General features: G+C 43.4%; 42 non-coding genes across 42 annotated transcripts; all 42 read left to right on the plus strand.

Moving 5' to 3' along the window:
- The first annotated feature begins 253 nt into the window (after positions 1-253).
- TRNAA-AGC (transfer RNA alanine (anticodon AGC)) lies at positions 254-326 on the plus strand. The gene has a single exon. It is a non-coding gene; the product is annotated as a tRNA-Ala (tRNA).
- Positions 327-434: 108 nt separating this feature from the next.
- On the plus strand, positions 435-520 carry TRNAY-GUA (transfer RNA tyrosine (anticodon GUA)). Its single transcript is given in 2 exon segments — positions 435-471; positions 485-520. It is a non-coding gene; the product is annotated as a tRNA-Tyr (tRNA).
- Positions 521-1,149: 629 nt separating this feature from the next.
- Positions 1,150-1,221, plus strand: TRNAG-UCC (transfer RNA glycine (anticodon UCC)). Its single transcript has one exon. It is a non-coding gene; the product is annotated as a tRNA-Gly (tRNA).
- Positions 1,222-1,875: 654 nt separating this feature from the next.
- Positions 1,876-1,961, plus strand: TRNAY-GUA (transfer RNA tyrosine (anticodon GUA)). Its single transcript is given in 2 exon segments — positions 1,876-1,912; positions 1,926-1,961. It is a non-coding gene; the product is annotated as a tRNA-Tyr (tRNA).
- A 642-nt stretch (positions 1,962-2,603) lies between these two features.
- TRNAG-UCC (transfer RNA glycine (anticodon UCC)) lies at positions 2,604-2,675 on the plus strand. The gene has a single exon. It is a non-coding gene; the product is annotated as a tRNA-Gly (tRNA).
- A 651-nt stretch (positions 2,676-3,326) lies between these two features.
- TRNAY-GUA (transfer RNA tyrosine (anticodon GUA)) lies at positions 3,327-3,412 on the plus strand. The gene is given in 2 exon segments: positions 3,327-3,363; positions 3,377-3,412. It is a non-coding gene; the product is annotated as a tRNA-Tyr (tRNA).
- Positions 3,413-4,054: 642 nt separating this feature from the next.
- Positions 4,055-4,126, plus strand: TRNAG-UCC (transfer RNA glycine (anticodon UCC)). The gene has a single exon. It is a non-coding gene; the product is annotated as a tRNA-Gly (tRNA).
- A 651-nt stretch (positions 4,127-4,777) lies between these two features.
- Positions 4,778-4,863, plus strand: TRNAY-GUA (transfer RNA tyrosine (anticodon GUA)). The gene is given in 2 exon segments: positions 4,778-4,814; positions 4,828-4,863. It is a non-coding gene; the product is annotated as a tRNA-Tyr (tRNA).
- A 642-nt stretch (positions 4,864-5,505) lies between these two features.
- TRNAG-UCC (transfer RNA glycine (anticodon UCC)) lies at positions 5,506-5,577 on the plus strand. The gene has a single exon. It is a non-coding gene; the product is annotated as a tRNA-Gly (tRNA).
- A 651-nt stretch (positions 5,578-6,228) lies between these two features.
- TRNAY-GUA (transfer RNA tyrosine (anticodon GUA)) lies at positions 6,229-6,314 on the plus strand. Its single transcript is given in 2 exon segments — positions 6,229-6,265; positions 6,279-6,314. It is a non-coding gene; the product is annotated as a tRNA-Tyr (tRNA).
- A 629-nt stretch (positions 6,315-6,943) lies between these two features.
- TRNAG-UCC (transfer RNA glycine (anticodon UCC)) lies at positions 6,944-7,015 on the plus strand. Its single transcript has one exon. It is a non-coding gene; the product is annotated as a tRNA-Gly (tRNA).
- Positions 7,016-7,666: 651 nt separating this feature from the next.
- On the plus strand, positions 7,667-7,752 carry TRNAY-GUA (transfer RNA tyrosine (anticodon GUA)). The gene is given in 2 exon segments: positions 7,667-7,703; positions 7,717-7,752. It is a non-coding gene; the product is annotated as a tRNA-Tyr (tRNA).
- A 642-nt stretch (positions 7,753-8,394) lies between these two features.
- On the plus strand, positions 8,395-8,466 carry TRNAG-UCC (transfer RNA glycine (anticodon UCC)). The gene has a single exon. It is a non-coding gene; the product is annotated as a tRNA-Gly (tRNA).
- Positions 8,467-9,117: 651 nt separating this feature from the next.
- On the plus strand, positions 9,118-9,203 carry TRNAY-GUA (transfer RNA tyrosine (anticodon GUA)). Its single transcript is given in 2 exon segments — positions 9,118-9,154; positions 9,168-9,203. It is a non-coding gene; the product is annotated as a tRNA-Tyr (tRNA).
- Positions 9,204-9,845: 642 nt separating this feature from the next.
- TRNAG-UCC (transfer RNA glycine (anticodon UCC)) lies at positions 9,846-9,917 on the plus strand. Its single transcript has one exon. It is a non-coding gene; the product is annotated as a tRNA-Gly (tRNA).
- A 651-nt stretch (positions 9,918-10,568) lies between these two features.
- On the plus strand, positions 10,569-10,654 carry TRNAY-GUA (transfer RNA tyrosine (anticodon GUA)). Its single transcript is given in 2 exon segments — positions 10,569-10,605; positions 10,619-10,654. It is a non-coding gene; the product is annotated as a tRNA-Tyr (tRNA).
- A 1,351-nt stretch (positions 10,655-12,005) lies between these two features.
- Positions 12,006-12,091, plus strand: TRNAY-GUA (transfer RNA tyrosine (anticodon GUA)). Its single transcript is given in 2 exon segments — positions 12,006-12,042; positions 12,056-12,091. It is a non-coding gene; the product is annotated as a tRNA-Tyr (tRNA).
- A 462-nt stretch (positions 12,092-12,553) lies between these two features.
- Positions 12,554-12,625, plus strand: TRNAM-CAU (transfer RNA methionine (anticodon CAU)). Its single transcript has one exon. It is a non-coding gene; the product is annotated as a tRNA-Met (tRNA).
- Positions 12,626-12,733: 108 nt separating this feature from the next.
- TRNAG-UCC (transfer RNA glycine (anticodon UCC)) lies at positions 12,734-12,805 on the plus strand. The gene has a single exon. It is a non-coding gene; the product is annotated as a tRNA-Gly (tRNA).
- Positions 12,806-13,456: 651 nt separating this feature from the next.
- Positions 13,457-13,542, plus strand: TRNAY-GUA (transfer RNA tyrosine (anticodon GUA)). Its single transcript is given in 2 exon segments — positions 13,457-13,493; positions 13,507-13,542. It is a non-coding gene; the product is annotated as a tRNA-Tyr (tRNA).
- Positions 13,543-14,004: 462 nt separating this feature from the next.
- TRNAM-CAU (transfer RNA methionine (anticodon CAU)) lies at positions 14,005-14,076 on the plus strand. Its single transcript has one exon. It is a non-coding gene; the product is annotated as a tRNA-Met (tRNA).
- Positions 14,077-14,184: 108 nt separating this feature from the next.
- Positions 14,185-14,256, plus strand: TRNAG-UCC (transfer RNA glycine (anticodon UCC)). The gene has a single exon. It is a non-coding gene; the product is annotated as a tRNA-Gly (tRNA).
- Positions 14,257-14,907: 651 nt separating this feature from the next.
- Positions 14,908-14,993, plus strand: TRNAY-GUA (transfer RNA tyrosine (anticodon GUA)). Its single transcript is given in 2 exon segments — positions 14,908-14,944; positions 14,958-14,993. It is a non-coding gene; the product is annotated as a tRNA-Tyr (tRNA).
- Positions 14,994-15,455: 462 nt separating this feature from the next.
- Positions 15,456-15,527, plus strand: TRNAM-CAU (transfer RNA methionine (anticodon CAU)). The gene has a single exon. It is a non-coding gene; the product is annotated as a tRNA-Met (tRNA).
- Positions 15,528-15,635: 108 nt separating this feature from the next.
- Positions 15,636-15,707, plus strand: TRNAG-UCC (transfer RNA glycine (anticodon UCC)). The gene has a single exon. It is a non-coding gene; the product is annotated as a tRNA-Gly (tRNA).
- A 651-nt stretch (positions 15,708-16,358) lies between these two features.
- Positions 16,359-16,444, plus strand: TRNAY-GUA (transfer RNA tyrosine (anticodon GUA)). Its single transcript is given in 2 exon segments — positions 16,359-16,395; positions 16,409-16,444. It is a non-coding gene; the product is annotated as a tRNA-Tyr (tRNA).
- A 462-nt stretch (positions 16,445-16,906) lies between these two features.
- TRNAM-CAU (transfer RNA methionine (anticodon CAU)) lies at positions 16,907-16,978 on the plus strand. The gene has a single exon. It is a non-coding gene; the product is annotated as a tRNA-Met (tRNA).
- Positions 16,979-17,086: 108 nt separating this feature from the next.
- Positions 17,087-17,158, plus strand: TRNAG-UCC (transfer RNA glycine (anticodon UCC)). The gene has a single exon. It is a non-coding gene; the product is annotated as a tRNA-Gly (tRNA).
- A 646-nt stretch (positions 17,159-17,804) lies between these two features.
- TRNAY-GUA (transfer RNA tyrosine (anticodon GUA)) lies at positions 17,805-17,890 on the plus strand. The gene is given in 2 exon segments: positions 17,805-17,841; positions 17,855-17,890. It is a non-coding gene; the product is annotated as a tRNA-Tyr (tRNA).
- A 694-nt stretch (positions 17,891-18,584) lies between these two features.
- Positions 18,585-18,670, plus strand: TRNAY-GUA (transfer RNA tyrosine (anticodon GUA)). The gene is given in 2 exon segments: positions 18,585-18,621; positions 18,635-18,670. It is a non-coding gene; the product is annotated as a tRNA-Tyr (tRNA).
- Positions 18,671-19,132: 462 nt separating this feature from the next.
- Positions 19,133-19,204, plus strand: TRNAM-CAU (transfer RNA methionine (anticodon CAU)). Its single transcript has one exon. It is a non-coding gene; the product is annotated as a tRNA-Met (tRNA).
- A 108-nt stretch (positions 19,205-19,312) lies between these two features.
- On the plus strand, positions 19,313-19,384 carry TRNAG-UCC (transfer RNA glycine (anticodon UCC)). Its single transcript has one exon. It is a non-coding gene; the product is annotated as a tRNA-Gly (tRNA).
- A 651-nt stretch (positions 19,385-20,035) lies between these two features.
- On the plus strand, positions 20,036-20,121 carry TRNAY-GUA (transfer RNA tyrosine (anticodon GUA)). The gene is given in 2 exon segments: positions 20,036-20,072; positions 20,086-20,121. It is a non-coding gene; the product is annotated as a tRNA-Tyr (tRNA).
- A 462-nt stretch (positions 20,122-20,583) lies between these two features.
- TRNAM-CAU (transfer RNA methionine (anticodon CAU)) lies at positions 20,584-20,655 on the plus strand. The gene has a single exon. It is a non-coding gene; the product is annotated as a tRNA-Met (tRNA).
- A 108-nt stretch (positions 20,656-20,763) lies between these two features.
- Positions 20,764-20,835, plus strand: TRNAG-UCC (transfer RNA glycine (anticodon UCC)). Its single transcript has one exon. It is a non-coding gene; the product is annotated as a tRNA-Gly (tRNA).
- A 646-nt stretch (positions 20,836-21,481) lies between these two features.
- On the plus strand, positions 21,482-21,567 carry TRNAY-GUA (transfer RNA tyrosine (anticodon GUA)). Its single transcript is given in 2 exon segments — positions 21,482-21,518; positions 21,532-21,567. It is a non-coding gene; the product is annotated as a tRNA-Tyr (tRNA).
- A 475-nt stretch (positions 21,568-22,042) lies between these two features.
- TRNAM-CAU (transfer RNA methionine (anticodon CAU)) lies at positions 22,043-22,114 on the plus strand. The gene has a single exon. It is a non-coding gene; the product is annotated as a tRNA-Met (tRNA).
- A 108-nt stretch (positions 22,115-22,222) lies between these two features.
- TRNAG-UCC (transfer RNA glycine (anticodon UCC)) lies at positions 22,223-22,294 on the plus strand. Its single transcript has one exon. It is a non-coding gene; the product is annotated as a tRNA-Gly (tRNA).
- A 651-nt stretch (positions 22,295-22,945) lies between these two features.
- TRNAY-GUA (transfer RNA tyrosine (anticodon GUA)) lies at positions 22,946-23,031 on the plus strand. The gene is given in 2 exon segments: positions 22,946-22,982; positions 22,996-23,031. It is a non-coding gene; the product is annotated as a tRNA-Tyr (tRNA).
- Positions 23,032-23,493: 462 nt separating this feature from the next.
- On the plus strand, positions 23,494-23,565 carry TRNAM-CAU (transfer RNA methionine (anticodon CAU)). The gene has a single exon. It is a non-coding gene; the product is annotated as a tRNA-Met (tRNA).
- A 108-nt stretch (positions 23,566-23,673) lies between these two features.
- TRNAG-UCC (transfer RNA glycine (anticodon UCC)) lies at positions 23,674-23,745 on the plus strand. Its single transcript has one exon. It is a non-coding gene; the product is annotated as a tRNA-Gly (tRNA).
- Positions 23,746-24,396: 651 nt separating this feature from the next.
- TRNAY-GUA (transfer RNA tyrosine (anticodon GUA)) lies at positions 24,397-24,482 on the plus strand. Its single transcript is given in 2 exon segments — positions 24,397-24,433; positions 24,447-24,482. It is a non-coding gene; the product is annotated as a tRNA-Tyr (tRNA).
- The last annotated feature ends 325 nt before the right edge of the window (positions 24,483-24,807 follow it).

Consider the following 24,807-nt stretch of genomic DNA (forward strand, 5'->3'; position numbering starts at 1 on the left):
TTTTTCTACAAACTATGCAAGTTTTTTCACTGTCCCCGGTTTGATTCTCCATGTGCATAGAAAGGGTTTGCTAGAAAGTTGCTCGACTGTATTTGTAGGTCACCAATCACGTTGTGGACTCCTTAAATGTTCTTCAAGTATGGGAAAACGGAGTCCACACTTAAAAAAAAAAAAAAAAGCAATGTCATCTGTGACTGTATATGAAAATTGTGACCTGGTGTGACGTGAAACTGACGTCAAGTTTCACAGGTTTGGGGGATTAGCTCAAGTGGTAGAGCGCTCGCTTAGCATGCGAGAGGTAGCGGGATCGATGCCCGCATTCTCCAATGCTACCATTGGATTCCTTTTTCGCAGAGTTGAATGAATCATTTTTACCATCTGCCCGTGGCACCCACGGCCAAACCTAGGAGGCTTTCGACAGTGGCCAAAACAATCCTTCGATAGCTCAGCTGGTAGAGCGGAGGACTGTAGCTCTAAATTAGCAATCCTTAGGTCGCTGGTTCAATTCCGGCTCGAAGGAAGTTTTGTTTATCTTATCTCATACAGAAAGTTTTTCTCCAGTTTGCCTCGTGAATTCAAAACATAGTCAGCAAAATGGCTTTTACATGAGAGAGATGCTCAGCACCAATGCAAAAACTTCTCCAACTGTGCAACGTCTCTGGGTGGACTGCAAAAGGGTGCGACGTCCCTGGGTGGACTCGAACCACCAACCTTTCGGTTAACAGCCGAACGCGCCACAGAGACCCAATGGACCACAATTTTTGCCTGCACCTTAAGCAAGGTCAGACACCGTTTCTTCAAATGATTTTCAACAATATGACTAAAGGAAACAGAAAAAAACAAAGAAATAATTGCAAAACACCAAGAATAATCTAGTTGCCAACAGATAAGAAATGGCTGATAAATTACACGACACAGACCAGAAGGCAGACAGTAATTAGACTTCGACTCTAAGCATCCAACACTACGAGCAGAGTGGCGCAGCGGAAGCGTGCTGGGCCCATAACCCAGAGGTCGATGGATCGAAACCATCCTCTGCTAAAAGGTTGTGTTTTATACTTTTCATCATTACATTGCATCCAAATGCTTCTGTCAACAGAAAGTTTAGTGTTATTGCAGAAAATGTCAAAAAAACGTACACTTCCGAAAGCGTTGGTGGTATAGTGGTGAGCATAGCTGCCTTCCAAGCAGTTGACCCGGGTTCGATTCCCGGCCAACGCATGTCTTGCTTTTCACCATTGGTGTTGCATTTATTCTCTTTTAATGTTTTGTGTTAAGGCTCATGCTCTACTCTCTTCTTACAGTTTAGCAACCACAGAAAGGAGGAAAAAAAAAGACCAGGAGGCCTTCACGACCTCTCAGCATTTTCGATAAACAAACCAACCCATAAAAGTTCAACGGTTCTCCTTGGGATTGTGCTACATCACAACTTTTTTCTACAAACTATGCAAGTTTTTTCACTGTCCCCGGTTTGATTCTCCATGTGCATAGAAAGGGTTTGCTAGAAAGTTGCTCGACTGTATTTGTAGGTCACCAATCACGTTGTGGACTCCTTAAATGTTCTTCAAGTATGGGAAAACGGAGTCCACACTTAAAAAAAAAAAAAAAAAAAAAAAAAAGCAATGTCATCTGTGACTGTATATGAAAATTGTGACCTGGTGTGACGTGAAACTGACGTCAAGTTTCACAGGTTTGGGGGATTAGCTCAAGTGGTAGAGCACTCGCTTAGCATGCGAGAGGTAGCGGGATCGATGCCTGCATTCTCCAATGCTACCATTGGATTCCTTTTTCGCAGAGTTGAATGAATCATTTTTACCATCTGCCCGTGGCACCCACGGCCAAACCTAGGAGGCTTTCGACAGTGGCCAAAACAATCCTTCGATAGCTCAGCTGGTAGAGCGGAGGACTGTAGCTCTAAATTAGCAATCCTTAGGTCGCTGGTTCAATTCCGGCTCGAAGGAAGTTTTGTTTATCTTATCTCATACAGAAAGTTTTTCTCCAGTTTGCCTCGTGAATTCAAAACATAGTCAGCAAAATGGCTTTTACATGAGAGAGATGCTCAGAACCAATGCAAAAACTTCTCCAACTGTGCAACGTCTGAGGGTGGACTGCAAAAGGGTGCGACGTCCCTGGGTGGACTCAAACCACCAACCTTTCGGTTAACAGCCGAACGCGCTAACCGATTGCGCCACAGAGACCCAATGGACCACAATTTTTGCCTGCACCTTAAGCAAGGTCAGACACCGTTTCTTCAAATGATTTTCAACAATATGACTAAAGGAAACAGAAAAAAACAAAGAAATAATTGCAAAACACCAAGAATAATCTAGTTGCCAACAGATAAGAAATGGCTGATAAATTACACGACACAGACCAGAAGGCAGACAGTAATTAGACTTCGACTCTAAGCATCCAACACTACGAGCAGAGTGGCGCAGCGGAAGCGTGCTGGGCCCATAACCCAGAGGTCGATGGATCGAAACCATCCTCTGCTAAAAGGTTGTGTTTTATACTTTTCATCATTACATTGCATCCAAATGCTTCTGTCAACAGAAAGTTTAGTGTTATTGCAGAAAATGTCAAAAAAACGTACACTTCCGAAAGCGTTGGTGGTATAGTGGTGAGCATAGCTGCCTTCCAAGCAGTTGACCCGGGTTCGATTCCCGGCCAACGCATGTCTTGCTTTTCACCATTGGTGTTGCATTTATTCTCTTTTAATGTTTTGTGTTAAGGCTCATGCTCTACTCTCTTCTTACAGTTTAGCAACCACAGAAAGGAGGAAAAAAAAAGACCAGGAGGCCTTCACAACCTCTCAGCATTTTCGATAAACAAACCAACCCATAAAAGTTCAACGGTTCTCCTTGGGATTGTGCTACATCACAACTTTTTTCTACAAACTATGCAAGTTTTTTCACTGTCCCCGGTTTGATTCTCCATGTGCATAGAAAGGGTTTGCTAGAAAGTTGCTCGACTGTATTTGTAGGTCACCAATCACGTTGTGGACTCCTTAAATGTTCTTCAAGTATGGGAAAACGGAGTCCACACTTAAAAAAAAAAAAAAAAAAAAAAAGCAATGTCATCTGTGACTGTATATGAAAATTGTGACCTGGTGTGACGTGAAACTGACGTCAAGTTTCACAGGTTTGGGGGATTAGCTCAAGTGGTAGAGCACTCGCTTAGCATGCGAGAGGTAGCGGGATCGATGCCTGCATTCTCCAATGCTACCATTGGATTCCTTTTTCGCAGAGTTGAATGAATCATTTTTACCATCTGCCCGTGGCACCCACGGCCAAACCTAGGAGGCTTTCGACAGTGGCCAAAACAATCCTTCGATAGCTCAGCTGGTAGAGCGGAGGACTGTAGCTCTAAATTAGCAATCCTTAGGTCGCTGGTTCAATTCCGGCTCGAAGGAAGTTTTGTTTATCTTATCTCATACAGAAAGTTTTTCTCCAGTTTGCCTCGTGAATTCAAAACATAGTCAGCAAAATGGCTTTTACATGAGAGAGATGCTCAGCACCAATGCAAAAACTTCTCCAACTGTGCAACGTCTCTGGGTGGACTGCAAAAGGGTGCGACGTCCCTGGGTGGACTCGAACCACCAACCTTTTGGTTAACAGCCGAACGCACTAACCGATTGCGCCACAGAGACCCAATGGACCACAATTTTTGCCTGCACCTTAAGCAAGGTCAGACACCGTTTCTTCAAATGATTTTCAACAATATGACTAAAGGAAACAGAAAAAAACAAAGAAATAATTGCAAAACACCAAGAATAATCTAGTTGCCAACAGATAAGAAATGGCTGATAAATTACACGACACAGACCAGAAGGCAGACAGTAATTAGACTTCGACTCTAAGCATCCAACACTACGAGCAGAGTGGCGCAGCGGAAGCGTGCTGGGCCCATAACCCAGAGGTCGATGGATCGAAACCATCCTCTGCTAAAAGGTTGTGTTTTATACTTTTCATCATTACATTGCATCCAAATGCTTCTGTCAACAGAAAGTTTAGTGTTATTGCAGAAAATGTCAAAAAAACGTACACTTCCGAAAGCGTTGGTGGTATAGTGGTGAGCATAGCTGCCTTCCAAGCAGTTGACCCGGGTTCGATTCCCGGCCAACGCATGTCTTGCTTTTCACCATTGGTGTTGCATTTATTCTCTTTTAATGTTTTGTGTTAAGGCTCATGCTCTACTCTCTTCTTACAGTTTAGCAACCACAGAAAGGAGGAAAAAAAAAGACCAGGAGGCCTTCACGACCTCTCAGCATTTTCGATAAACAAACCAACCCATAAAAGTTCAACGGTTCTCCTTGGGATTGTGCTACATCACAACTTTTTTCTACAAACTATGCAAGTTTTTTCACTGTCCCCGGTTTGATTCTCCATGTGCATAGAAAGGGTTTGCTAGAAAGTTGCTCGACTGTATTTGTAGGTCACCAATCACGTTGTGGACTCCTTAAATGTTCTTCAAGTATGGGAAAACGGAGTCCACACTTAAAAAAAAAAAAAAAAAAAAAAAGCAATGTCATCTGTGACTGTATATGAAAATTGTGACCTGGTGTGACGTGAAACTGACGTCAAGTTTCACAGGTTTGGGGGATTAGCTCAAGTGGTAGAGCACTCGTTTAGCATGCGAGAGGTAGCGGGATCGATGCCTGCATTCTCCAATGCTACCATTGGATTCCTTTTTCGCAGAGTTGAATGAATCATTTTTACCATCTGCCCGTGGCACCCACGGCCAAACCTAGGAGGCTTTCGACAGTGGCCAAAACAATCCTTCGATAGCTCAGCTGGTAGAGCGGAGGACTGTAGCTCTAAATTAGCAATCCTTAGGTCGCTGGTTCAATTCCGGCTCGAAGGAAGTTTTGTTTATCTTATCTCATACAGAAAGTTTTTCTCCAGTTTGCCTCGTGAATTCAAAACATAGTCAGCAAAATGGCTTTTACATGAGAGAGATGCTCAGAACCAATGCAAAAACTTCTCCAACTGTGCAACGTCTATGGGTGGACTGCAAAAGGGTGCGACGTCCCTGGGTGGACTCAAACCACCAACCTTTCGGTTAACAGCCGAACGCGCTAACCGATTGCGCCACAGAGACCCAATGGACCACAATTTTTGCCTGCACCTTAAGCAAGGTCAGACACCGTTTCTTCAAATGATTTTCAACAATATGACTAAAGGAAACAGAAAAAAACAAAGAAATAATTGCAAAACACCAAGAATAATCTAGTTGCCAACAGATAAGAAATGGCTGATAAATTACACGACACAGACCAGAAGGCAGACAGTAATTAGACTTCGACTCTAAGCATCCAACACTACGAGCAGAGTGGCGCAGCGGAAGCGTGCTGGGCCCATAACCCAGAGGTCGATGGATCGAAACCATCCTCTGCTAAAAGGTTGTGTTTTATACTTTTCATCATTACATTGCATCCAAATGCTTCTGTCAACAGAAAGTTTAGTGTTATTGCAGAAAATGTCAAAAAAACGTACACTTCCGAAAGCGTTGGTGGTATAGTGGTGAGCATAGCTGCCTTCCAAGCAGTTGACCCGGGTTCGATTCCCGGCCAACGCATGTCTTGCTTTTCACCATTGGTGTTGCATTTATTCTCTTTTAATGTTTTGTGTTAAGGCTCATGCTCTACTCTCTTCTTACAGTTTAGCAACCACAGAAAGGAGGAAAAAAAAAGACCAGGAGGCCTTCACAACCTCTCAGCATTTTCGATAAACAAACCAACCCATAAAAGTTCAACGGTTCTCCTTGGGATTGTGCTACATCACAACTTTTTTCTACAAACTATGCAAGTTTTTTCACTGTCCCCGGTTTGATTCTCCATGTGCATAGAAAGGGTTTGCTAGAAAGTTGCTCGACTGTATTTGTAGGTCACCAATCACGTTGTGGACTCCTTAAATGTTCTTCAAGTATGGGAAAACGGAGTCCACACTTAAAAAAAAAAAAAAAAAAAAAAAGCAATGTCATCTGTGACTGTATATGAAAATTGTGACCTGGTGTGACGTGAAACTGACGTCAAGTTTCACAGGTTTGGGGGATTAGCTCAAGTGGTAGAGCACTCGCTTAGCATGCGAGAGGTAGCGGGATCGATGCCTGCATTCTCCAATGCTACCATTGGATTCCTTTTTCGCAGAGTTGAATGAATCATTTTTACCATCTGCCCGTGGCACCCACGGCCAAACCTAGGAGGCTTTCGACAGTGGCCAAAACAATCCTTCGATAGCTCAGCTGGTAGAGCGGAGGACTGTAGCTCTAAATTAGCAATCCTTAGGTCGCTGGTTCAATTCCGGCTCGAAGGAAGTTTTGTTTATCTTATCTCATACAGAAAGTTTTTCTCCAGTTTGCCTCGTGAATTCAAAACATAGTCAGCAAAATGGCTTTTACATGAGAGAGATGCTCAGCACCAATGCAAAAACTTCTCCAACTGTGCAACGTCTCTGGGTGGACTGCAAAAGGGTGCGACGTCCCTGGGTGGACTCGAACCACCAACCTTTCGGTTAACAGCCGAACGCGCCACAGAGACCCAATGGACCACAATTTTTGCCTGCACCTTAAGCAAGGTCAGACACCGTTTCTTCAAATGATTTTCAACAATATGACTAAAGGAAACAGAAAAAAACAAAGAAATAATTGCAAAACACCAAGAATAATCTAGTTGCCAACAGATAAGAAATGGCTGATAAATTACACGACACAGACCAGAAGGCAGACAGTAATTAGACTTCGACTCTAAGCATCCAACACTACGAGCAGAGTGGCGCAGCGGAAGCGTGCTGGGCCCATAACCCAGAGGTCGATGGATCGAAACCATCCTCTGCTAAAAGGTTGTGTTTTATACTTTTCATCATTACATTGCATCCAAATGCTTCTGTCAACAGAAAGTTTAGTGTTATTGCAGAAAATGTCAAAAAAACGTACACTTCCGAAAGCGTTGGTGGTATAGTGGTGAGCATAGCTGCCTTCCAAGCAGTTGACCCGGGTTCGATTCCCGGCCAACGCATGTCTTGCTTTTCACCATTGGTGTTGCATTTATTCTCTTTTAATGTTTTGTGTTAAGGCTCATGCTCTACTCTCTTCTTACAGTTTAGCAACCACAGAAAGGAGGAAAAAAAAAGACCAGGAGGCCTTCACAACCTCTCAGCATTTTCGATAAACAAACCAACCCATAAAAGTTCAACGGTTCTCCTTGGGATTGTGCTACATCACAACTTTTTTCTACAAACTATGCAAGTTTTTTCACTGTCCCCGGTTTGATTCTCCATGTGCATAGAAAGGGTTTGCTAGAAAGTTGCTCGACTGTATTTGTAGGTCACCAATCACGTTGTGGACTCCTTAAATGTTCTTCAAGTATGGGAAAACGGAGTCCACACTTAAAAAAAAAAAAAAAAAAAAAAAGCAATGTCATCTGTGACTGTATATGAAAATTGTGACCTGGTGTGACGTGAAACTGACGTCAAGTTTCACAGGTTTGGGGGATTAGCTCAAGTGGTAGAGCACTCGCTTAGCATGCGAGAGGTAGCGGGATCGATGCCTGCATTCTCCAATGCTACCATTGGATTCCTTTTTCGCAGAGTTGAATGAATCATTTTTACCATCTGCCCGTGGCACCCACGGCCAAACCTAGGAGGCTTTCGACAGTGGCCAAAACAATCCTTCGATAGCTCAGCTGGTAGAGCGGAGGACTGTAGCTCTAAATTAGCAATCCTTAGGTCGCTGGTTCAATTCCGGCTCGAAGGAAGTTTTGTTTATCTTATCTCATACAGAAAGTTTTTCTCCAGTTTGCCTCGTGAATTCAAAACATAGTCAGCAAAATGGCTTTTACATGAGAGAGATGCTCAGCACCAATGCAAAAACTTCTCCAACTGTGCAACGTCTCTGGGTGGACTGCAAAAGGGTGCGACGTCCCTGGGTGGACTCGAACCACCAACCTTTTGGTTAACAGCCGAACGCACTAACCGATTGCGCCACAGAGACCCAATGGACCACAATTTTTGCCTGCACCTTAAGCAAGGTCAGACACCGTTTCTTCAAATGATTTTCAACAATATGACTAAAGGAAACAGAAAAAAACAAAGAAATAATTGCAAAACACCAAGAATAATCTAGTTGCCAACAGATAAGAAATGGCTGATAAATTACACGACACAGACCAGAAGGCAGACAGTAATTAGACTTCGACTCTAAGCATCCAACACTACGAGCAGAGTGGCGCAGCGGAAGCGTGCTGGGCCCATAACCCAGAGGTCGATGGATCGAAACCATCCTCTGCTAAAAGGTTGTGTTTTATACTTTTCATCATTACATTGCATCCAAATGCTTCTGTCAACAGAAAGTTTAGTGTTATTGCAGAAAATGTCAAAAAAACGTACACTTCCGAAAGCGTTGGTGGTATAGTGGTGAGCATAGCTGCCTTCCAAGCAGTTGACCCGGGTTCGATTCCCGGCCAACGCATGTCTTGCTTTTCACCATTGGTGTTGCATTTATTCTCTTTTAATGTTTTGTGTTAAGGCTCATGCTCTACTCTCTTCTTACAGTTTAGCAACCACAGAAAGGAGGAAAAAAAAAGACCAGGAGGCCTTCACGACCTCTCAGCATTTTCGATAAACAAACCAACCCATAAAAGTTCAACGGTTCTCCTTGGGATTGTGCTACATCACAACTTTTTTCTACAAACTATGCAAGTTTTTTCACTGTCCCCGGTTTGATTCTCCATGTGCATAGAAAGGGTTTGCTAGAAAGTTGCTCGACTGTATTTGTAGGTCACCAATCACGTTGTGGACTCCTTAAATGTTCTTCAAGTATGGGAAAACGGAGTCCACACTTAAAAAAAAAAAAAAAAAAAAAAAGCAATGTCATCTGTGACTGTATATGAAAATTGTGACCTGGTGTGACGTGAAACTGACGTCAAGTTTCACAGGTTTGGGGGATTAGCTCAAGTGGTAGAGCACTCGTTTAGCATGCGAGAGGTAGCGGGATCGATGCCTGCATTCTCCAATGCTACCATTGGATTCCTTTTTCGCAGAGTTGAATGAATCATTTTTACCATCTGCCCGTGGCACCCACGGCCAAACCTAGGAGGCTTTCGACAGTGGCCAAAACAATCCTTCGATAGCTCAGCTGGTAGAGCGGAGGACTGTAGCTCTAAATTAGCAATCCTTAGGTCGCTGGTTCAATTCCGGCTCGAAGGAAGTTTTGTTTATCTTATCTCATACAGAAAGTTTTTCTCCAGTTTGCCTCGTGAATTCAAAACATAGTCAGCAAAATGGCTTTTACATGAGAGAGATGCTCAGAACCAATGCAAAAACTTCTCCAACTGTGCAACGTCTATGGGTGGACTGCAAAAGGGTGCGACGTCCCTGGGTGGACTCAAACCACCAACCTTTCGGTTAACAGCCGAACGCGCTAACCGATTGCGCCACAGAGACCCAATGGACCACAATTTTTGCCTGCACCTTAAGCAAGGTCAGACACCGTTTCTTCAAATGATTTTCAACAATATGACTAAAGGAAACAGAAAAAAACAAAGAAATAATTGCAAAACACCAAGAATAATCTAGTTGCCAACAGATAAGAAATGGCTGATAAATTACACGACACAGACCACAAGGCAGACAGTAATTAGACTTCGACTCTAAGCATCCAACACTACGAGCAGAGTGGCGCAGCGGAAGCGTGCTGGGCCCATAACCCAGAGGTCGATGGATCGAAACCATCCTCTGCTAAAAGGTTGTGTTTTATACTTTTCATCATTACATTGCATCCAAATGCTTCTGTCAACAGAAAGTTTAGTGTTATTGCAGAAAATGTCAAAAAAACGTACACTTCCGAAAGCGTTGGTGGTATAGTGGTGAGCATAGCTGCCTTCCAAGCAGTTGACCCGGGTTCGATTCCCGGCCAACGCATGTCTTGCTTTTCACCATTGGTGTTGCATTTATTCTCTTTTAATGTTTTGTGTTAAGGCTCATGCTCTACTCTCTTCTTACAGTTTAGCAACCACAGAAAGGAGGAAAAAAAAAGACCAGGAGGCCTTCACAACCTCTCAGCATTTTCGATAAACAAACCAACCCATAAAAGTTCAACGGTTCTCCTTGGGATTGTGCTACATCACAACTTTTTTCTACAAACTATGCAAGTTTTTTCACTGTCCCCGGTTTGATTCTCCATGTGCATAGAAAGGGTTTGCTAGAAAGTTGCTCGACTGTATTTGTAGGTCACCAATCACGTTGTGGACTCCTTAAATGTTCTTCAAGTATGGGAAAACGGAGTCCACACTTAAAAAAAAAAAAAAAAAAAAAAAGCAATGTCATCTGTGACTGTATATGAAAATTGTGACCTGGTGTGACGTGAAACTGACGTCAAGTTTCACAGGTTTGGGGGATTAGCTCAAGTGGTAGAGCACTCGCTTAGCATGCGAGAGGTAGCGGGATCGATGCCTGCATTCTCCAATGCTACCATTGGATTCCTTTTTCGCAGAGTTGAATGAATCATTTTTACCATCTGCCCGTGGCACCCACGGCCAAACCTAGGAGGCTTTCGACAGTGGCCAAAACAATCCTTCGATAGCTCAGCTGGTAGAGCGGAGGACTGTAGCTCTAAATTAGCAATCCTTAGGTCGCTGGTTCAATTCCGGCTCGAAGGAAGTTTTGTTTATCTTATCTCATACAGAAAGTTTTTCTCCAGTTTGCCTCGTGAATTCAAAACATAGTCAGCAAAATGGCTTTTACATGAGAGAGATGCTCAGCACCAATGCAAAAACTTCTCCAACTGTGCAACGTCTCTGGGTGGACTGCAAAAGGGTGCGACGTCCCTGGGTGGACTCGAACCACCAACCTTTCGGTTAACAGCCGAACGCGCCACAGAGACCCAATGGACCACAATTTTTGCCTGCACCTTAAGCAAGGTCAGACACCGTTTCTTCAAATGATTTTCAACAATATGACTAAAGGAAACAGAAAAAAACAAAGAAATAATTGCAAAACACCAAGAATAATCTAGTTGCCAACAGATAAGAAATGGCTGATAAATTACACGACACAGACCAGAAGGCAGACAGTAATTAGACTTCGACTCTAAGCATCCAACACTACGAGCAGAGTGGCGCAGCGGAAGCGTGCTGGGCCCATAACCCAGAGGTCGATGGATCGAAACCATCCTCTGCTAAAAGGTTGTGTTTTATACTTTTCATCATTACATTGCATCCAAATGCTTCTGTCAACAGAAAGTTTAGTGTTATTGCAGAAAATGTCAAAAAAACGTACACTTCCGAAAGCGTTGGTGGTATAGTGGTGAGCATAGCTGCCTTCCAAGCAGTTGACCCGGGTTCGATTCCCGGCCAATGCATGTCTTGCTTTTCACCATTGGTGTTGCATTTATTCTCTTTTAATGTTTTGTGTTAAGGCTCATGCTCTACTCTCTTCTTACAGTTTAGCAACCACAGAAAGGAGGAAAAAAAAAGACCAGGAGGCCTTCACGACCTCTCAGCATTTTCGATAAACAAACCAACCCATAAAAGTTCAACGGTTCTCCTTGGGATTGTGCTACATCACAACTTTTTTCTACAAACTATGCAAGTTTTTTCACTGTCCCCGGTTTGATTCTCCATGTGCATAGAAAGGGTTTGCTAGAAAGTTGCTCGACTGTATTTGTAGGTCACCAATCACGTTGTGGACTCCTTAAATGTTCTTCAAGTATGGGAAAACGGAGTCCACACTTAAAAAAAAAAAAAAAAAAAAAAGCAATGTCATCTGTGACTGTATATGAAAATTGTGACCTGGTGTGACGTGAAACTGACGTCAAGTTTCACAGGTTTGGGGGATTAGCTCAAGTGGTAGAGCACTCGCTTAGCATGCGAGAGGTAGCGGGATCGATGCCTGCATTCTCCAATGCTACCATTGGATTCCTTTTTCGCAGAGTTGAATGAATCATTTTTACCATCTGCCCGTGGCACCCACGGCCAAACCTAGGAGGCTTTCGACAGTGGCCAAAACAATCCTTCGATAGCTCAGCTGGTAGAGCGGAGGACTGTAGCTCTAAATTAGCAATCCTTAGGTCGCTGGTTCAATTCCGGCTCGAAGGAAGTTTTGTTTATCTTATCTCATACAGAAAGTTTTTCTCCAGTTTGCCTCGTGAATTCAAAACATAGTCAGCAAAATGGCTTTTACATGAGAGAGATGCTCAGAACCAATGCAAAAACTTCTCCAACTGTGCAACGTCTGAGGGTGGACTGCAAAAGGGTGCGACGTCCCTGGGTGGACTCAAACCACCAACCTTTCGGTTAACAGCCGAACGCGCTAACCGATTGCGCCACAGAGACCCAATGGACCACAATTTTTGCCTGCACCTTAAGCAAGGTCAGACACCGTTTCTTCAAATGATTTTCAACAATATGACTAAAGGAAACAGAAAAAAACAAAGAAATAATTGCAAAACACCAAGAATAATCTAGTTGCCAACAGATAAGAAATGGCTGATAAATTACACGACACAGACCAGAAGGCAGACAGTAATTAGACTTCGACTCTAAGCATCCAACACTACGAGCAGAGTGGCGCAGCGGAAGCGTGCTGGGCCCATAACCCAGAGGTCGATGGATCGAAACCATCCTCTGCTAAAAGGTTGTGTTTTATACTTTTCATCATTACATTGCATCCAAATGCTTCTGTCAACAGAAAGTTTAGTGTTATTGCAGAAAATGTCAAAAAAACGTACACTTCCGAAAGCGTTGGTGGTATAGTGGTGAGCATAGCTGCCTTCCAAGCAGTTGACCCGGGTTCGATTCCCGGCCAACGCATGTCTTGCTTTTCACCATTGGTGTTGCATTTATTCTCTTTTAATGTTTTGTGTTAAGGCTCATGCTCTACTCTCTTCTTACAGTTTAGCAACCACAGAAAGGAGGAAAAAAAAAGACCAGGAGGCCTTCACAACCTCTCAGCATTTTCGATAAACAAACCAACCCATAAAAGTTCAACGGTTCTCCTTGGGATTGTGCTACATCACAACTTTTTTCTACAAACTATGCAAGTTTTTTCACTGTCCCCGGTTTGATTCTCCATGTGCATAGAAAGGGTTTGCTAGAAAGTTGCTCGACTGTATTTGTAGGTCACCAATCACGTTGTGGACTCCTTAAATGTTCTTCAAGTATGGGAAAACGGAGTCCACACTTAAAAAAAAAAAAAAAAAAAAAAAGCAATGTCATCTGTGACTGTATATGAAAATTGTGACCTGGTGTGACGTGAAACTGACGTCAAGTTTCACAGGTTTGGGGGATTAGCTCAAGTGGTAGAGCACTCGCTTAGCATGCGAGAGGTAGCGGGATCGATGCCTGCATTCTCCAATGCTACCATTGGATTCCTTTTTCGCAGAGTTGAATGAATCATTTTTACCATCTGCCCGTGGCACCCACGGCCAAACCTAGGAGGCTTTCGACAGTGGCCAAAACAATCCTTCGATAGCTCAGCTGGTAGAGCGGAGGACTGTAGCTCTAAATTAGCAATCCTTAGGTCGCTGGTTCAATTCCGGCTCGAAGGAAGTTTTGTTTATCTTATCTCATACAGAAAGTTTTTCTCCAGTTTGCCTCGTGAATTCAAAACATAGTCAGCAAAATGGCTTTTACATGAGAGAGATGCTCAGCACCAATGCAAAAACTTCTCCAACTGTGCAACGTCTCTGGGTGGACTGCAAAAGGGTGCGACGTCCCTGGGTGGACTCGAACCACCAACCTTTTGGTTAACAGCCGAACGCACTAACCGATTGCGCCACAGAGACCCAATGGACCACAATTTTTGCCTGCACCTTAAGCAAGGTCAGACACCGTTTCTTCAAATGATTTTCAACAATATGACTAAAGGAAACAGAAAAAAACAAAGAAATAATTGCAAAACACCAAGAATAATCTAGTTGCCAACAGATAAGAAATGGCTGATAAATTACACGACACAGACCAGAAGGCAGACAGTAATTAGACTTCGACTCTAAGCATCCAACACTACGAGCAGAGTGGCGCAGCGGAAGCGTGCTGGGCCCATAACCCAGAGGTCGATGGATCGAAACCATCCTCTGCTAAAAGGTTGTGTTTTATACTTTTCATCATTACATTGCATCCAAATGCTTCTGTCAACAGAAAGTTTAGTGTTATTGCAGAAAATGTCAAAAAAACGTACACTTCCGAAAGCGTTGGTGGTATAGTGGTGAGCATAGCTGCCTTCCAAGCAGTTGACCCGGGTTCGATTCCCGGCCAACGCATGTCTTGCTTTTCACCATTGGTGTTGCATTTATTCTCTTTTAATGTTTTGTGTTAAGGCTCATGCTCTACTCTCTTCTTACAGTTTAGCAACCACAGAAAGGAGGAAAAAAAAAGACCAGGAGGCCTTCACGACCTCTCAGCATTTTCGATAAACAAACCAACCCATAAAAGTTCAACGGTTCTCCTTGGGATTGTGCTACATCACAACTTTTTTCTACAAACTATGCAAGTTTTTTCACTGTCCCCGGTTTGATTCTCCATGTGCATAGAAAGGGTTTGCTAGAAAGTTGCTCGACTGTATTTGTAGGTCACCAATCACGTTGTGGACTCCTTAAATGTTCTTCAAGTATGGGAAAACGGAGTCCACACTTAAAAAAAAAAAAAAAAAAAAAAAGCAATGTCATCTGTGACTGTATATGAAAATTGTGACCTGGTGTGACGTGAAACTGACGTCAAGTTTCACAGGTTTGGGGGATTAGCTCAAGTGGTAGAGCACTCGTTTAGCATGCGAGAGGTAGCGGGATCGATGCCTGCATTCTCCAATGCTACCATTGGATTCCTTTTTCGCAGAGTTGAATGAATCATTTTTACCATCTGCCCGTGGCACCCACGGCCAAACCTAGGAGGCTTTCGACAGTGGCCAAAACAATCCTTCGATAGCTCAGCTGGTAGAGCGGAGGACTGTAGCTCTAAATTAGCAATCCTTAGGTCGCTGGTTCAATTCCGGCTCGAAGGAAGTTTTGTTTATCTTATCTCATACAGAAAGTTTTTCTCCAGTTTGCCTCGTGAATTCAAAACATAGTCAGCAAAATGGCTTTTACATGAGAGAGATGCTCAGAACCAATGCAAAAACTTCTCCAACTGTGCAACGTCTATGGGTGGACTGCAAAAGGGTGCGACGTCCCTGGGTGGACTCAAACCACCAACCTTTCGGTTAACAGCCGAACGCGCTAACCGATTGCGCCACAGAGACCCAATGGACCACAATTTTTGCCTGCACCTTAAGCAAGGTCAGACACCGTTTCTTCAAATGATTTTCAACAATATGACTAAAGGAAACAGAAAAAAACAAAGAAATAATTGCAAAACACCAAGAATAATCTAGTTGCCAACAGATAAGAAATGGCTGATAAATTACACGACACAGACCAGAAGGCAGACAGTAATTAGACTTCGACTCTAAGCATCCAACACTACGAGCAGAGTGGCGCAGCGGAAGCGTGCTGGGCCCATAACCCAGAGGTCGATGGATCGAAACCATCCTCTGCTAAAAGGTTGTGTTTTATACTTTTCATCATTACATTGCATCCAAATGCTTCTGTCAACAGAAAGTTTAGTGTTATTGCAGAAAATGTCAAAAAAACGTACACTTCCGAAAGCGTTGGTGGTATAGTGGTGAGCATAGCTGCCTTCCAAGCAGTTGACCCGGGTTCGATTCCCGGCCAACGCATGTCTTGCTTTTCACCATTGGTGTTGCATTTATTCTCTTTTAATGTTTTGTGTTAAGGCTCATGCTCTACTCTCTTCTTACAGTTTAGCAACCACAGAAAGGAGGAAAAAAAAAGACCAGGAGGCCTTCACAACCTCTCAGCATTTTCGATAAACAAACCAACCCATAAAAGTTCAACGGTTCTCCTTGGGATTGTGCTACATCACAACTTTTTTCTACAAACTATGCAAGTTTTTTCACTGTCCCCGGTTTGATTCTCCATGTGCATAGAAAGGGTTTGCTAGAAAGTTGCTCGACTGTATTTGTAGGTCACCAATCACGTTGTGGACTCCTTAAATGTTCTTCAAGTATGGGAAAACGGAGTCCACACTTAAAAAAAAAAAAAAAAAAAAAAAGCAATGTCATCTGTGACTGTATATGAAAATTGTGACCTGGTGTGACGTGAAACTGACGTCAAGTTTCACAGGTTTGGGGGATTAGCTCAAGTGGTAGAGCACTCGCTTAGCATGCGAGAGGTAGCGGGATCGATGCCTGCATTCTCCAATGCTACCATTGGATTCCTTTTTCGCAGAGTTGAATGAATCATTTTTACCATCTGCCCGTGGCACCCACGGCCAAACCTAGGAGGCTTTCGACAGTGGCCAAAACAATCCTTCGATAGCTCAGCTGGTAGAGCGGAGGACTGTAGCTCTAAATTAGCAATCCTTAGGTCGCTGGTTCAATTCCGGCTCGAAGGAAGTTTTGTTTATCTTATCTCATACAGAAAGTTTTTCTCCAGTTTGCCTCGTGAATTCAAAACATAGTCAGCAAAATGGCTTTTACATGAGAGAGATGCTCAGCACCAATGCAAAAACTTCTCCAACTGTGCAACGTCTCTGGGTGGACTGCAAAAGGGTGCGACGTCCCTGGGTGGACTCGAACCACCAACCTTTTGGTTAACAGCCGAACGCGCTAACCGATTGCGCCACAGAGACCCAATGGACCACAATTTTTGCCTGCACCTTAAGCAAGGTCAGACACCGTTTCTTCAAATGATTTTCAACAATATGACTAAAGGAAACAGAAAAAAACAAAGAAATAATTGCAAAACACCAAGAATAATCTAGTTGCCAACAGATAAGAAATGGCTGATAAATTACACGACACAGACCAGAAGGCAGACAGTAATTAGACTTCGACTCTAAGCATCCAACACTATGAGCAGAGTGGCGCAGCGGAAGCGTGCTGGGCCCATAACCCAGAGGTCGATGGATCGAAACCATCCTCTGCTAAAAGGTTGTGTTTTATACTTTTCATCATTACATTGCATCCAAATGCTTCTGTCAACAGAAAGTTTAGTGTTATTGCAGAAAATGTCAAAAAAACGTACACTTCCGAAAGCGTTGGTGGTATAGTGGTGAGCATAGCTGCCTTCCAAGCAGTTGACCCGGGTTCGATTCCCGGCCAACGCATGTCTTGCTTTTCACCATTGGTGTTGCATTTATTCTCTTTTAATGTTTTGTGTTAAGGCTCATGCTCTACTCTCTTCTTACAGTTTAGCAACCACAGAAAGGAGGAAAAAAAAAGACCAGGAGGCCTTCACGACCTCTCAGCATTTTCGATAAACAAACCAACCCATAAAAGTTCAACGGTTCTCCTTGGGATTGTGCTACATCACAACTTTTTTCTACAAACTATGCAAGTTTTTTCACTGTCCCCGGTTTGATTCTCCATGTGCATAGAAAGGGTTTGCTAGAAAGTTGCTCGACTGTATTTGTAGGTCACCAATCACGTTGTGGACTCCTTAAATGTTCTTCAAGTATGGGAAAACGGAGTCCACACTTAAAAAAAAAAAAAAAAAAGCAATGTCATCTGTGACTGTATATGAAAATTGTGACCTGGTGTGACGTGAAACTGACGTCAAGTTTCACAGGTTTGGGGGATTAGCTCAAGTGGTAGAGCGCTCGCTTAGCATGCGAGAGGTAGCGGGATCGATGCCTGCATTCTCCAATGCTACCATTGGATTCCTTTTTCGCAGAGTTGAATGAATCATTTTTACCATCTGCCCGTGGCACCCACGGCCAAACCTAGGAGGCTTTCGACAGTGGCCAAAACAATCCTTCGATAGCTCAGCTGGTAGAGCGGAGGACTGTAGCTCTAAATTAGCAATCCTTAGGTCGCTGGTTCAATTCCGGCTCGAAGGAAGTTTTGTTTATCTTATCTCATACAGAAAGTTTTTCTCCAGTTTGCCTCGTGAATTCAAAACATAGTCAGCAAAATGGCTTTTACATGAGAGAGATGCTCAGCACCAATGCAAAAACTTCTCCAACTGTGCAACGTCTCTGGGTGGACTGCAAAAGGGTGCGACATCCCTGGGTGGACTCGAACCACCAACCTTTCGGTTAACAGCCGAACGCGCTAACCGATTGCGCTAACCGATTGCGCCACAGAGACCCAATGGACCACAATTTTTGCAAGTTTTTTCACTGTCCCCGGTTTGATTCTCCATGTGCATAGAAAGGGTTTGCTAGAAAGTTGCTCGACTGTATTTGTAGGTCACCAATCACGTTGTGGACTCCTTAAATGTTCTTCAAGTATGGGAAAACGGAGTCCACACTTAAAAAAAAAAAAAAAAAAAAAAAGCAATGTCATCTGTGACTGTATATGAAAATTGTGACCTGGTGTGACGTGAAACTGACGTCAAGTTTCACAGGTTTGGGGGATTAGCTCAAGTGGTAGAGCACTCGTTTAGCATGCGAGAGGTAGCGGGATCGATGCCTGCATTCTCCAATGCTACCATTGGATTCCTTTTTCGCAGAGTTGAATGAATCATTTTTACCATCTGCCCGTGGCACCCACGGCCAAACCTAGGAGGCTTTCGACAGTGGCCAAAACAATCCTTCGATAGCTCAGCTGGTAGAGCGGAGGACTGTAGCTCTAAATTAGCAATCCTTAGGTCGCTGGTTCAATTCCGGCTCGAAGGAAGTTTTGTTTATCTTATCTCATACAGAAAGTTTTTCTCCAGTTTGCCTCGTGAATTCAAAACATAGTCAGCAAAATGGCTTTTACATGAGAGAGATGCTCAGAACCAATGCAAAAACTTCTCCAACTGTGCAACGTCTATGGGTGGACTGCAAAAGGGTGCGACGTCCCTGGGTGGACTCAAACCACCAACCTTTCGGTTAACAGCCGAACGCGCTAACCGATTGCGCCACAGAGACCCAATGGACCACAATTTTTGCCTGCACCTTAAGCAAGGTCAGACACCGTTTCTTCAAATGATTTTCAACAATATGACTAAAGGAAACAGAAAAAAACAAAGAAATAATTGCAAAACACCAAGAATAATCTAGTTGCCAACAGATAAGAAATGGCTGATAAATTACACGACACAGACCAGAAGGCAGACAGTAATTAGACTTCGACTCTAAGCATCCAACACTACGAGCAGAGTGGCGCAGCGGAAGCGTGCTGGGCCCATAACCCAGAGGTCGATGGATCGAAACCATCCTCTGCTAAAAGGTTGTGTTTTATACTTTTCATCATTACATTGCATCCAAATGCTTCTGTCAACAGAAAGTTTAGTGTTATTGTAGAAAATGTCAAAAAAACGTACACTTCCGAAAGCGTTGGTGGTATAGTGGTGAGCATAGCTGCCTTCCAAGCAGTTGACCCGGGTTCGATTCCCGGCCAACGCATGTCTTGCTTTTCACCATTGGTGTTGCATTTATTCTCTTTTAATGTTTTGTGTTAAGGCTCATGCTCTACTCTCTTCTTACAGTTTAGCAACCACAGAAAGGAGGAAAAAAAAAGACCAGGAGGCCTTCACAACCTCTCAGCATTTTCGATAAACAAACCAACCCATAAAAGTTCAACGGTTCTCCTTGGGATTGTGCTACATCACAACTTTTTTCTACAAACTATGCAAGTTTTTTCACTGTCCCCGGTTTGATTCTCCATGTGCATAGAAAGGGTTTGCTAGAAAGTTGCTCGACTGTATTTGTAGGTCACCAATCACGTTGTGGACTCCTTAAATGTTCTTCAAGTATGGGAAAACGGAGTCCACACTTAAAAAAAAAAAAAAAAAAAAAAAGCAATGTCATCTGTGACTGTATATGAAAATTGTGACCTGGTGTGACGTGAAACTGACGTCAAGTTTCACAGGTTTGGGGGATTAGCTCAAGTGGTAGAGCACTCGCTTAGCATGCGAGAGGTAGCGGGATCGATGCCTGCATTCTCCAATGCTACCATTGGATTCCTTTTTCGCAGAGTTGAATGAATCATTTTTACCATCTGCCCGTGGCACCCACGGCCAAACCTAGGAGGCTTTCGACAGTGGCCAAAACAATCCTTCGATAGCTCAGCTGGTAGAGCGGAGGACTGTAGCTCTAAATTAGCAATCCTTAGGTCGCTGGTTCAATTCCGGCTCGAAGGAAGTTTTGTTTATCTTATCTCATACAGAAAGTTTTTCTCCAGTTTGCCTCGTGAATTCAAAACATAGTCAGCAAAATGGCTTTTACATGAGAGAGATGCTCAGCACCAATGCAAAAACTTCTCCAACTGTGCAACGTCTCTGGGTGGACTGCAAAAGGGTGCGACGTCCCTGGGTGGACTCGAACCACCAACCTTTTGGTTAACAGCCGAACGCGCTAACCGATTGCGCCACAGAGACCCAATGGACCACAATTTTTGCCTGCACCTTAAGCAAGGTCAGACACCGTTTCTTCAAATGATTTTCAACAATATGACTAAAGGAAACAGAAAAAAACAAAGAAATAATTGCAAAACACCAAGAATAATCTAGTTGCCAACAGATAAGAAATGGCTGATAAATTACACGACACAGACCAGAAGGCAGACAGTAATTAGACTTCGACTCTAAGCATCCAACACTATGAGCAGAGTGGCGCAGCGGAAGCGTGCTGGGCCCATAACCCAGAGGTCGATGGATCGAAACCATCCTCTGCTAAAAGGTTGTGTTTTATACTTTTCATCATTACATTGCATCCAAATGCTTCTGTCAACAGAAAGTTTAGTGTTATTGCAGAAAATGTCAAAAAAACGTACACTTCCGAAAGCGTTGGTGGTATAGTGGTGAGCATAGCTGCCTTCCAAGCAGTTGACCCGGGTTCGATTCCCGGCCAACGCATGTCTTGCTTTTCACCATTGGTGTTGCATTTATTCTCTTTTAATGTTTTGTGTTAAGGCTCATGCTCTACTCTCTTCTTACAGTTTAGCAACCACAGAAAGGAGGAAAAAAAAAGACCAGGAGGCCTTCACGACCTCTCAGCATTTTCGATAAACAAACCAACCCATAAAAGTTCAACGGTTCTCCTTGGGATTGTGCTACATCACAACTTTTTTCTACAAACTATGCAAGTTTTTTCACTGTCCCCGGTTTGATTCTCCATGTGCATAGAAAGGGTTTGCTAGAAAGTTGCTCGACTGTATTTGTAGGTCACCAATCACGTTGTGGACTCCTTAAATGTTCTTCAAGTATGGGAAAACGGAGTCCACACTTAAAAAAAAAAAAAAAAAAGCAATGTCATCTGTGACTGTATATGAAAATTGTGACCTGGTGTGACGTGAAACTGACGTCAAGTTTCACAGGTTTGGGGGATTAGCTCAAGTGGTAGAGCGCTCGCTTAGCATGCGAGAGGTAGCGGGATCGATGCCTGCATTCTCCAATGCTACCATTGGATTCCTTTTTCGCAGAGTTGAATGAATCATTTTTACCATCTGCCCGTGGCACCCACGGCCAAACCTAGGAGGCTTTCGACAGTGGCCAAAACAATCCTTCGATAGCTCAGCTGGTAGAGCGGAGGACTGTAGCTCTAAATTAGCAATCCTTAGGTCGCTGGTTCAATTCCGGCTCGAAGGAAGTTTTGTTTATCTTATCTCATACAGAAAGTTTTTCTCCAGTTTGCCTCGTGAATTCAAAACATAGTCAGCAAAATGGCTTTTACATGAGAGAGATGCTCAGCACCAATGCAAAAACTTCTCCAACTGTGCAACGTCTCTGGGTGGACTGCAAAAGGGTGCGACATCCCTGGGTGGACTCGAACCACCAACCTTTCGGTTAACAGCCGAACGCGCTAACCGATTGCGCTAACCGATTGCGCCACAGAGACCCAATGGACCACAATTTTTGCCTGCACCTTAAGCAAGGTCAGACACCGTTTCTTCAAATGATTTTCAACAATATGACTAAAGGAAACAGAAAAAAACAAAGAAATAATTGCAAAACACCAAGAATAATCTAGTTGCCAACAGATAAGAAATGGCTGATAAATTACACGACACAGACCAGAAGGCAGACAGTAATTAGACTTCGACTCTAAGCATCCAACACTACGAGCAGAGTGGCGCAGCGGAAGCGTGCTGGGCCCATAACCCAGAGGTCGATGGATCGAAACCATCCTCTGCTAAAAGGTTGTGTTTTATACTTTTCATCATTACATTGCATCCAAATCCTTCTGTCAACAGAAAGTTTAGTGTTATTGCAGAAAATGTCAAAAAAACGTGCACTTCCGAAAGCGTTGGTGGTATAGTGGTGAGCATAGCTGCCTTCCAAGCAGTTGACCCGGGTTCGATTCCCGGCCAACGCATGTCTTGCTTTTCACCATTGGTGTTGCATTTATTCTCTTTTAATGTTTTGTGTTAAGGCTCATGCTCTACTCTCTTCTTACAGTTTAGCAACCACAGAAAGGAGGAAAAAAAAAGACCAGGAGGCCTTCACAACCTCTCAGCATTTTCGATAAACAAACCAACCCATAAAAGTTCAACGGTTCTCCTTGGGATTGTGCTACATCACAACTTTTTTCTACAAACTATGCAAGTTTTTTCACTGTCCCCGGTTTGATTCTCCATGTGCATAGAAAGGGTTTGCTAGAAAGTTGCTCGACTGTATTTGTAGGTCACCAATCATGTTGTGGACTCCTTAAATGTTCTTCAAGTATGGGAAAACGGAGTCCACACTTAAAAAAAAAAAAAAAAAAAAAAAGCAATGTCATCTGTGACTGTATATGAAAATTGTGACCTGGTGTGACGTGAAACTGACGTCAAGTTTCACAGGTTTGGGGGATTAGCTCAAGTGGTAGAGCGCTCGCTTAGCATGCGAGAGGTAGCGGGATCGATGCCTGCATTCTCCAATGCTACCATTGGATTCCTTTTTCGCAGAGTTGAATGAATCATTTTTACCATCTGCCCGTGGCACCCACGGCCAAACCTAGGAGGCTTTCGACAGTGGCCAAAACAATCCTTCGATAGCTCAGCTGGTAGAGCGGAGGACTGTAGCTCTAAATTAGCAATCCTTAGGTCGCTGGTTCAATTCCGGCTCGAAGGAAGTTTTGTTTATCTTATCTCATACAGAAAGTTTTTCTCCAGTTTGCCTCGTGAATTCAAAACATAGTCAGCAAAATGGCTTTTACATGAGAGAGATGCTCAGCACCAATGCAAAAACTTCTCCAACTGTGCAACGTCTCTGGGTGGACTGCAAAAGGGTGCGACGTCCCTGGGTGGACTCGAACCACCAACCTTTTGGTTAACAGCCGAACGCGCTAACCGATTGCGCCACAGAGACCCAATGGACCACAATTTTTGCCTGCACCTTAAGCAAGGTCAGACACCGTTTCTTCAAATGATTTTCAACAATATGACTAAAGGAAACAGAAAAAAACAAAGAAATAATTGCAAAACACCAAGAATAATCTAGTTGCCAACAGATAAGAAATGGCTGATAAATTACACGACACAGACCAGAAGGCAGACAGTAATTAGACTTCGACTCTAAGCATCCAACACTACGAGCAGAGTGGCGCAGCGGAAGCGTGCTGGGCCCATAACCCAGAGGTCGATGGATCGAAACCATCCTCTGCTAAAAGGTTGTGTTTTATACTTTTCATCATTACATTGCATCCAAATCCTTCTGTCAACAGAAAGTTTAGTGTTATTGCAGAAAATGTCAAAAAAACGTGCACTTCCGAAAGCGTTGGTGGTATAGTGGTGAGCATAGCTGCCTTCCAAGCAGTTGACCCGGGTTCGATTCCCGGCCAACGCATGTCTTGCTTTTCACCATTGGTGTTGCATTTATTCTCTTTTAATGTTTTGTGTTAAGGCTCATGCTCTACTCTCTTCTTACAGTTTAGCAACCACAGAAAGGAGGAAAAAAAAAGACCAGGAGGCCTTCACAACCTCTCAGCATTTTCGATAAACAAACCAACCCATAAAAGTTCAACGGTTCTCCTTGGGATTGTGCTACATCACAACTTTTTTCTACAAACTATGCAAGTTTTTTCACTGTCCCCGGTTTGATTCTCCATGTGCATAGAAAGGGTTTGCTAGAAAGTTGCTCGACTGTATTTGTAGGTCACCAATCATGTTGTGGACTCCTTAAATGTTCTTCAAGTATGGGAAAACGGAGTCCACACTTAAAAAAAAAAAAAAAAAAAAAAAGCAATGTCATCTGTGACTGTATATGAAAATTGTGACCTGGTGTGACGTGAAACTGACGTCAAGTTTCACAGGTTTGGGGGATTAGCTCAAGTGGTAGAGCGCTCGCTTAGCATGCGAGAGGTAGCGGGATCGATGCCTGCATTCTCCAATGCTACCATTGGATTCCTTTTTCGCAGAGTTGAATGAATCATTTTTACCATCTGCCCGTGGCACCCACGGCCAAACCTAGGAGGCTTTCGACAGTGGCCAAAACAATCCTTCGATAGCTCAGCTGGTAGAGCGGAGGACTGTAGCTCTAAATTAGCAATCCTTAGGTCGCTGGTTCAATTCCGGCTCGAAGGAAGTTTTGTTTATCTTATCTCATACAGAAAGTTTTTCTCCAGTTTGCCTCGTGAATTCAAAACATAGTCAGCAAAATGGCTTTTACATGAGAGAGATGCTCAGCACCAATGCAAAAACTTCTCCAACTGTGCAACGTCTCTGGGTGGACTGCAAAAGGGTGCGACGTCCCTGGGTGGACTTGAACCACCAACCTTTTGGTTAACAGCCGAACGCGCTAACCGATTGCGCCACAGAGACCCAATGGACCACAATTTTTGCCTGCACCTTAAGCAAGGTCAGACACCGTTTCTTCAAATGATTTTCAACAATATGACTAAAGGAAACA

Source organism: Ranitomeya variabilis, chromosome 2 (genome assembly GCF_051348905.1).
Source record: "Ranitomeya variabilis isolate aRanVar5 chromosome 2, aRanVar5.hap1, whole genome shotgun sequence".
Lineage (NCBI taxonomy): Eukaryota > Metazoa > Chordata > Amphibia > Anura > Dendrobatidae > Ranitomeya > Ranitomeya variabilis.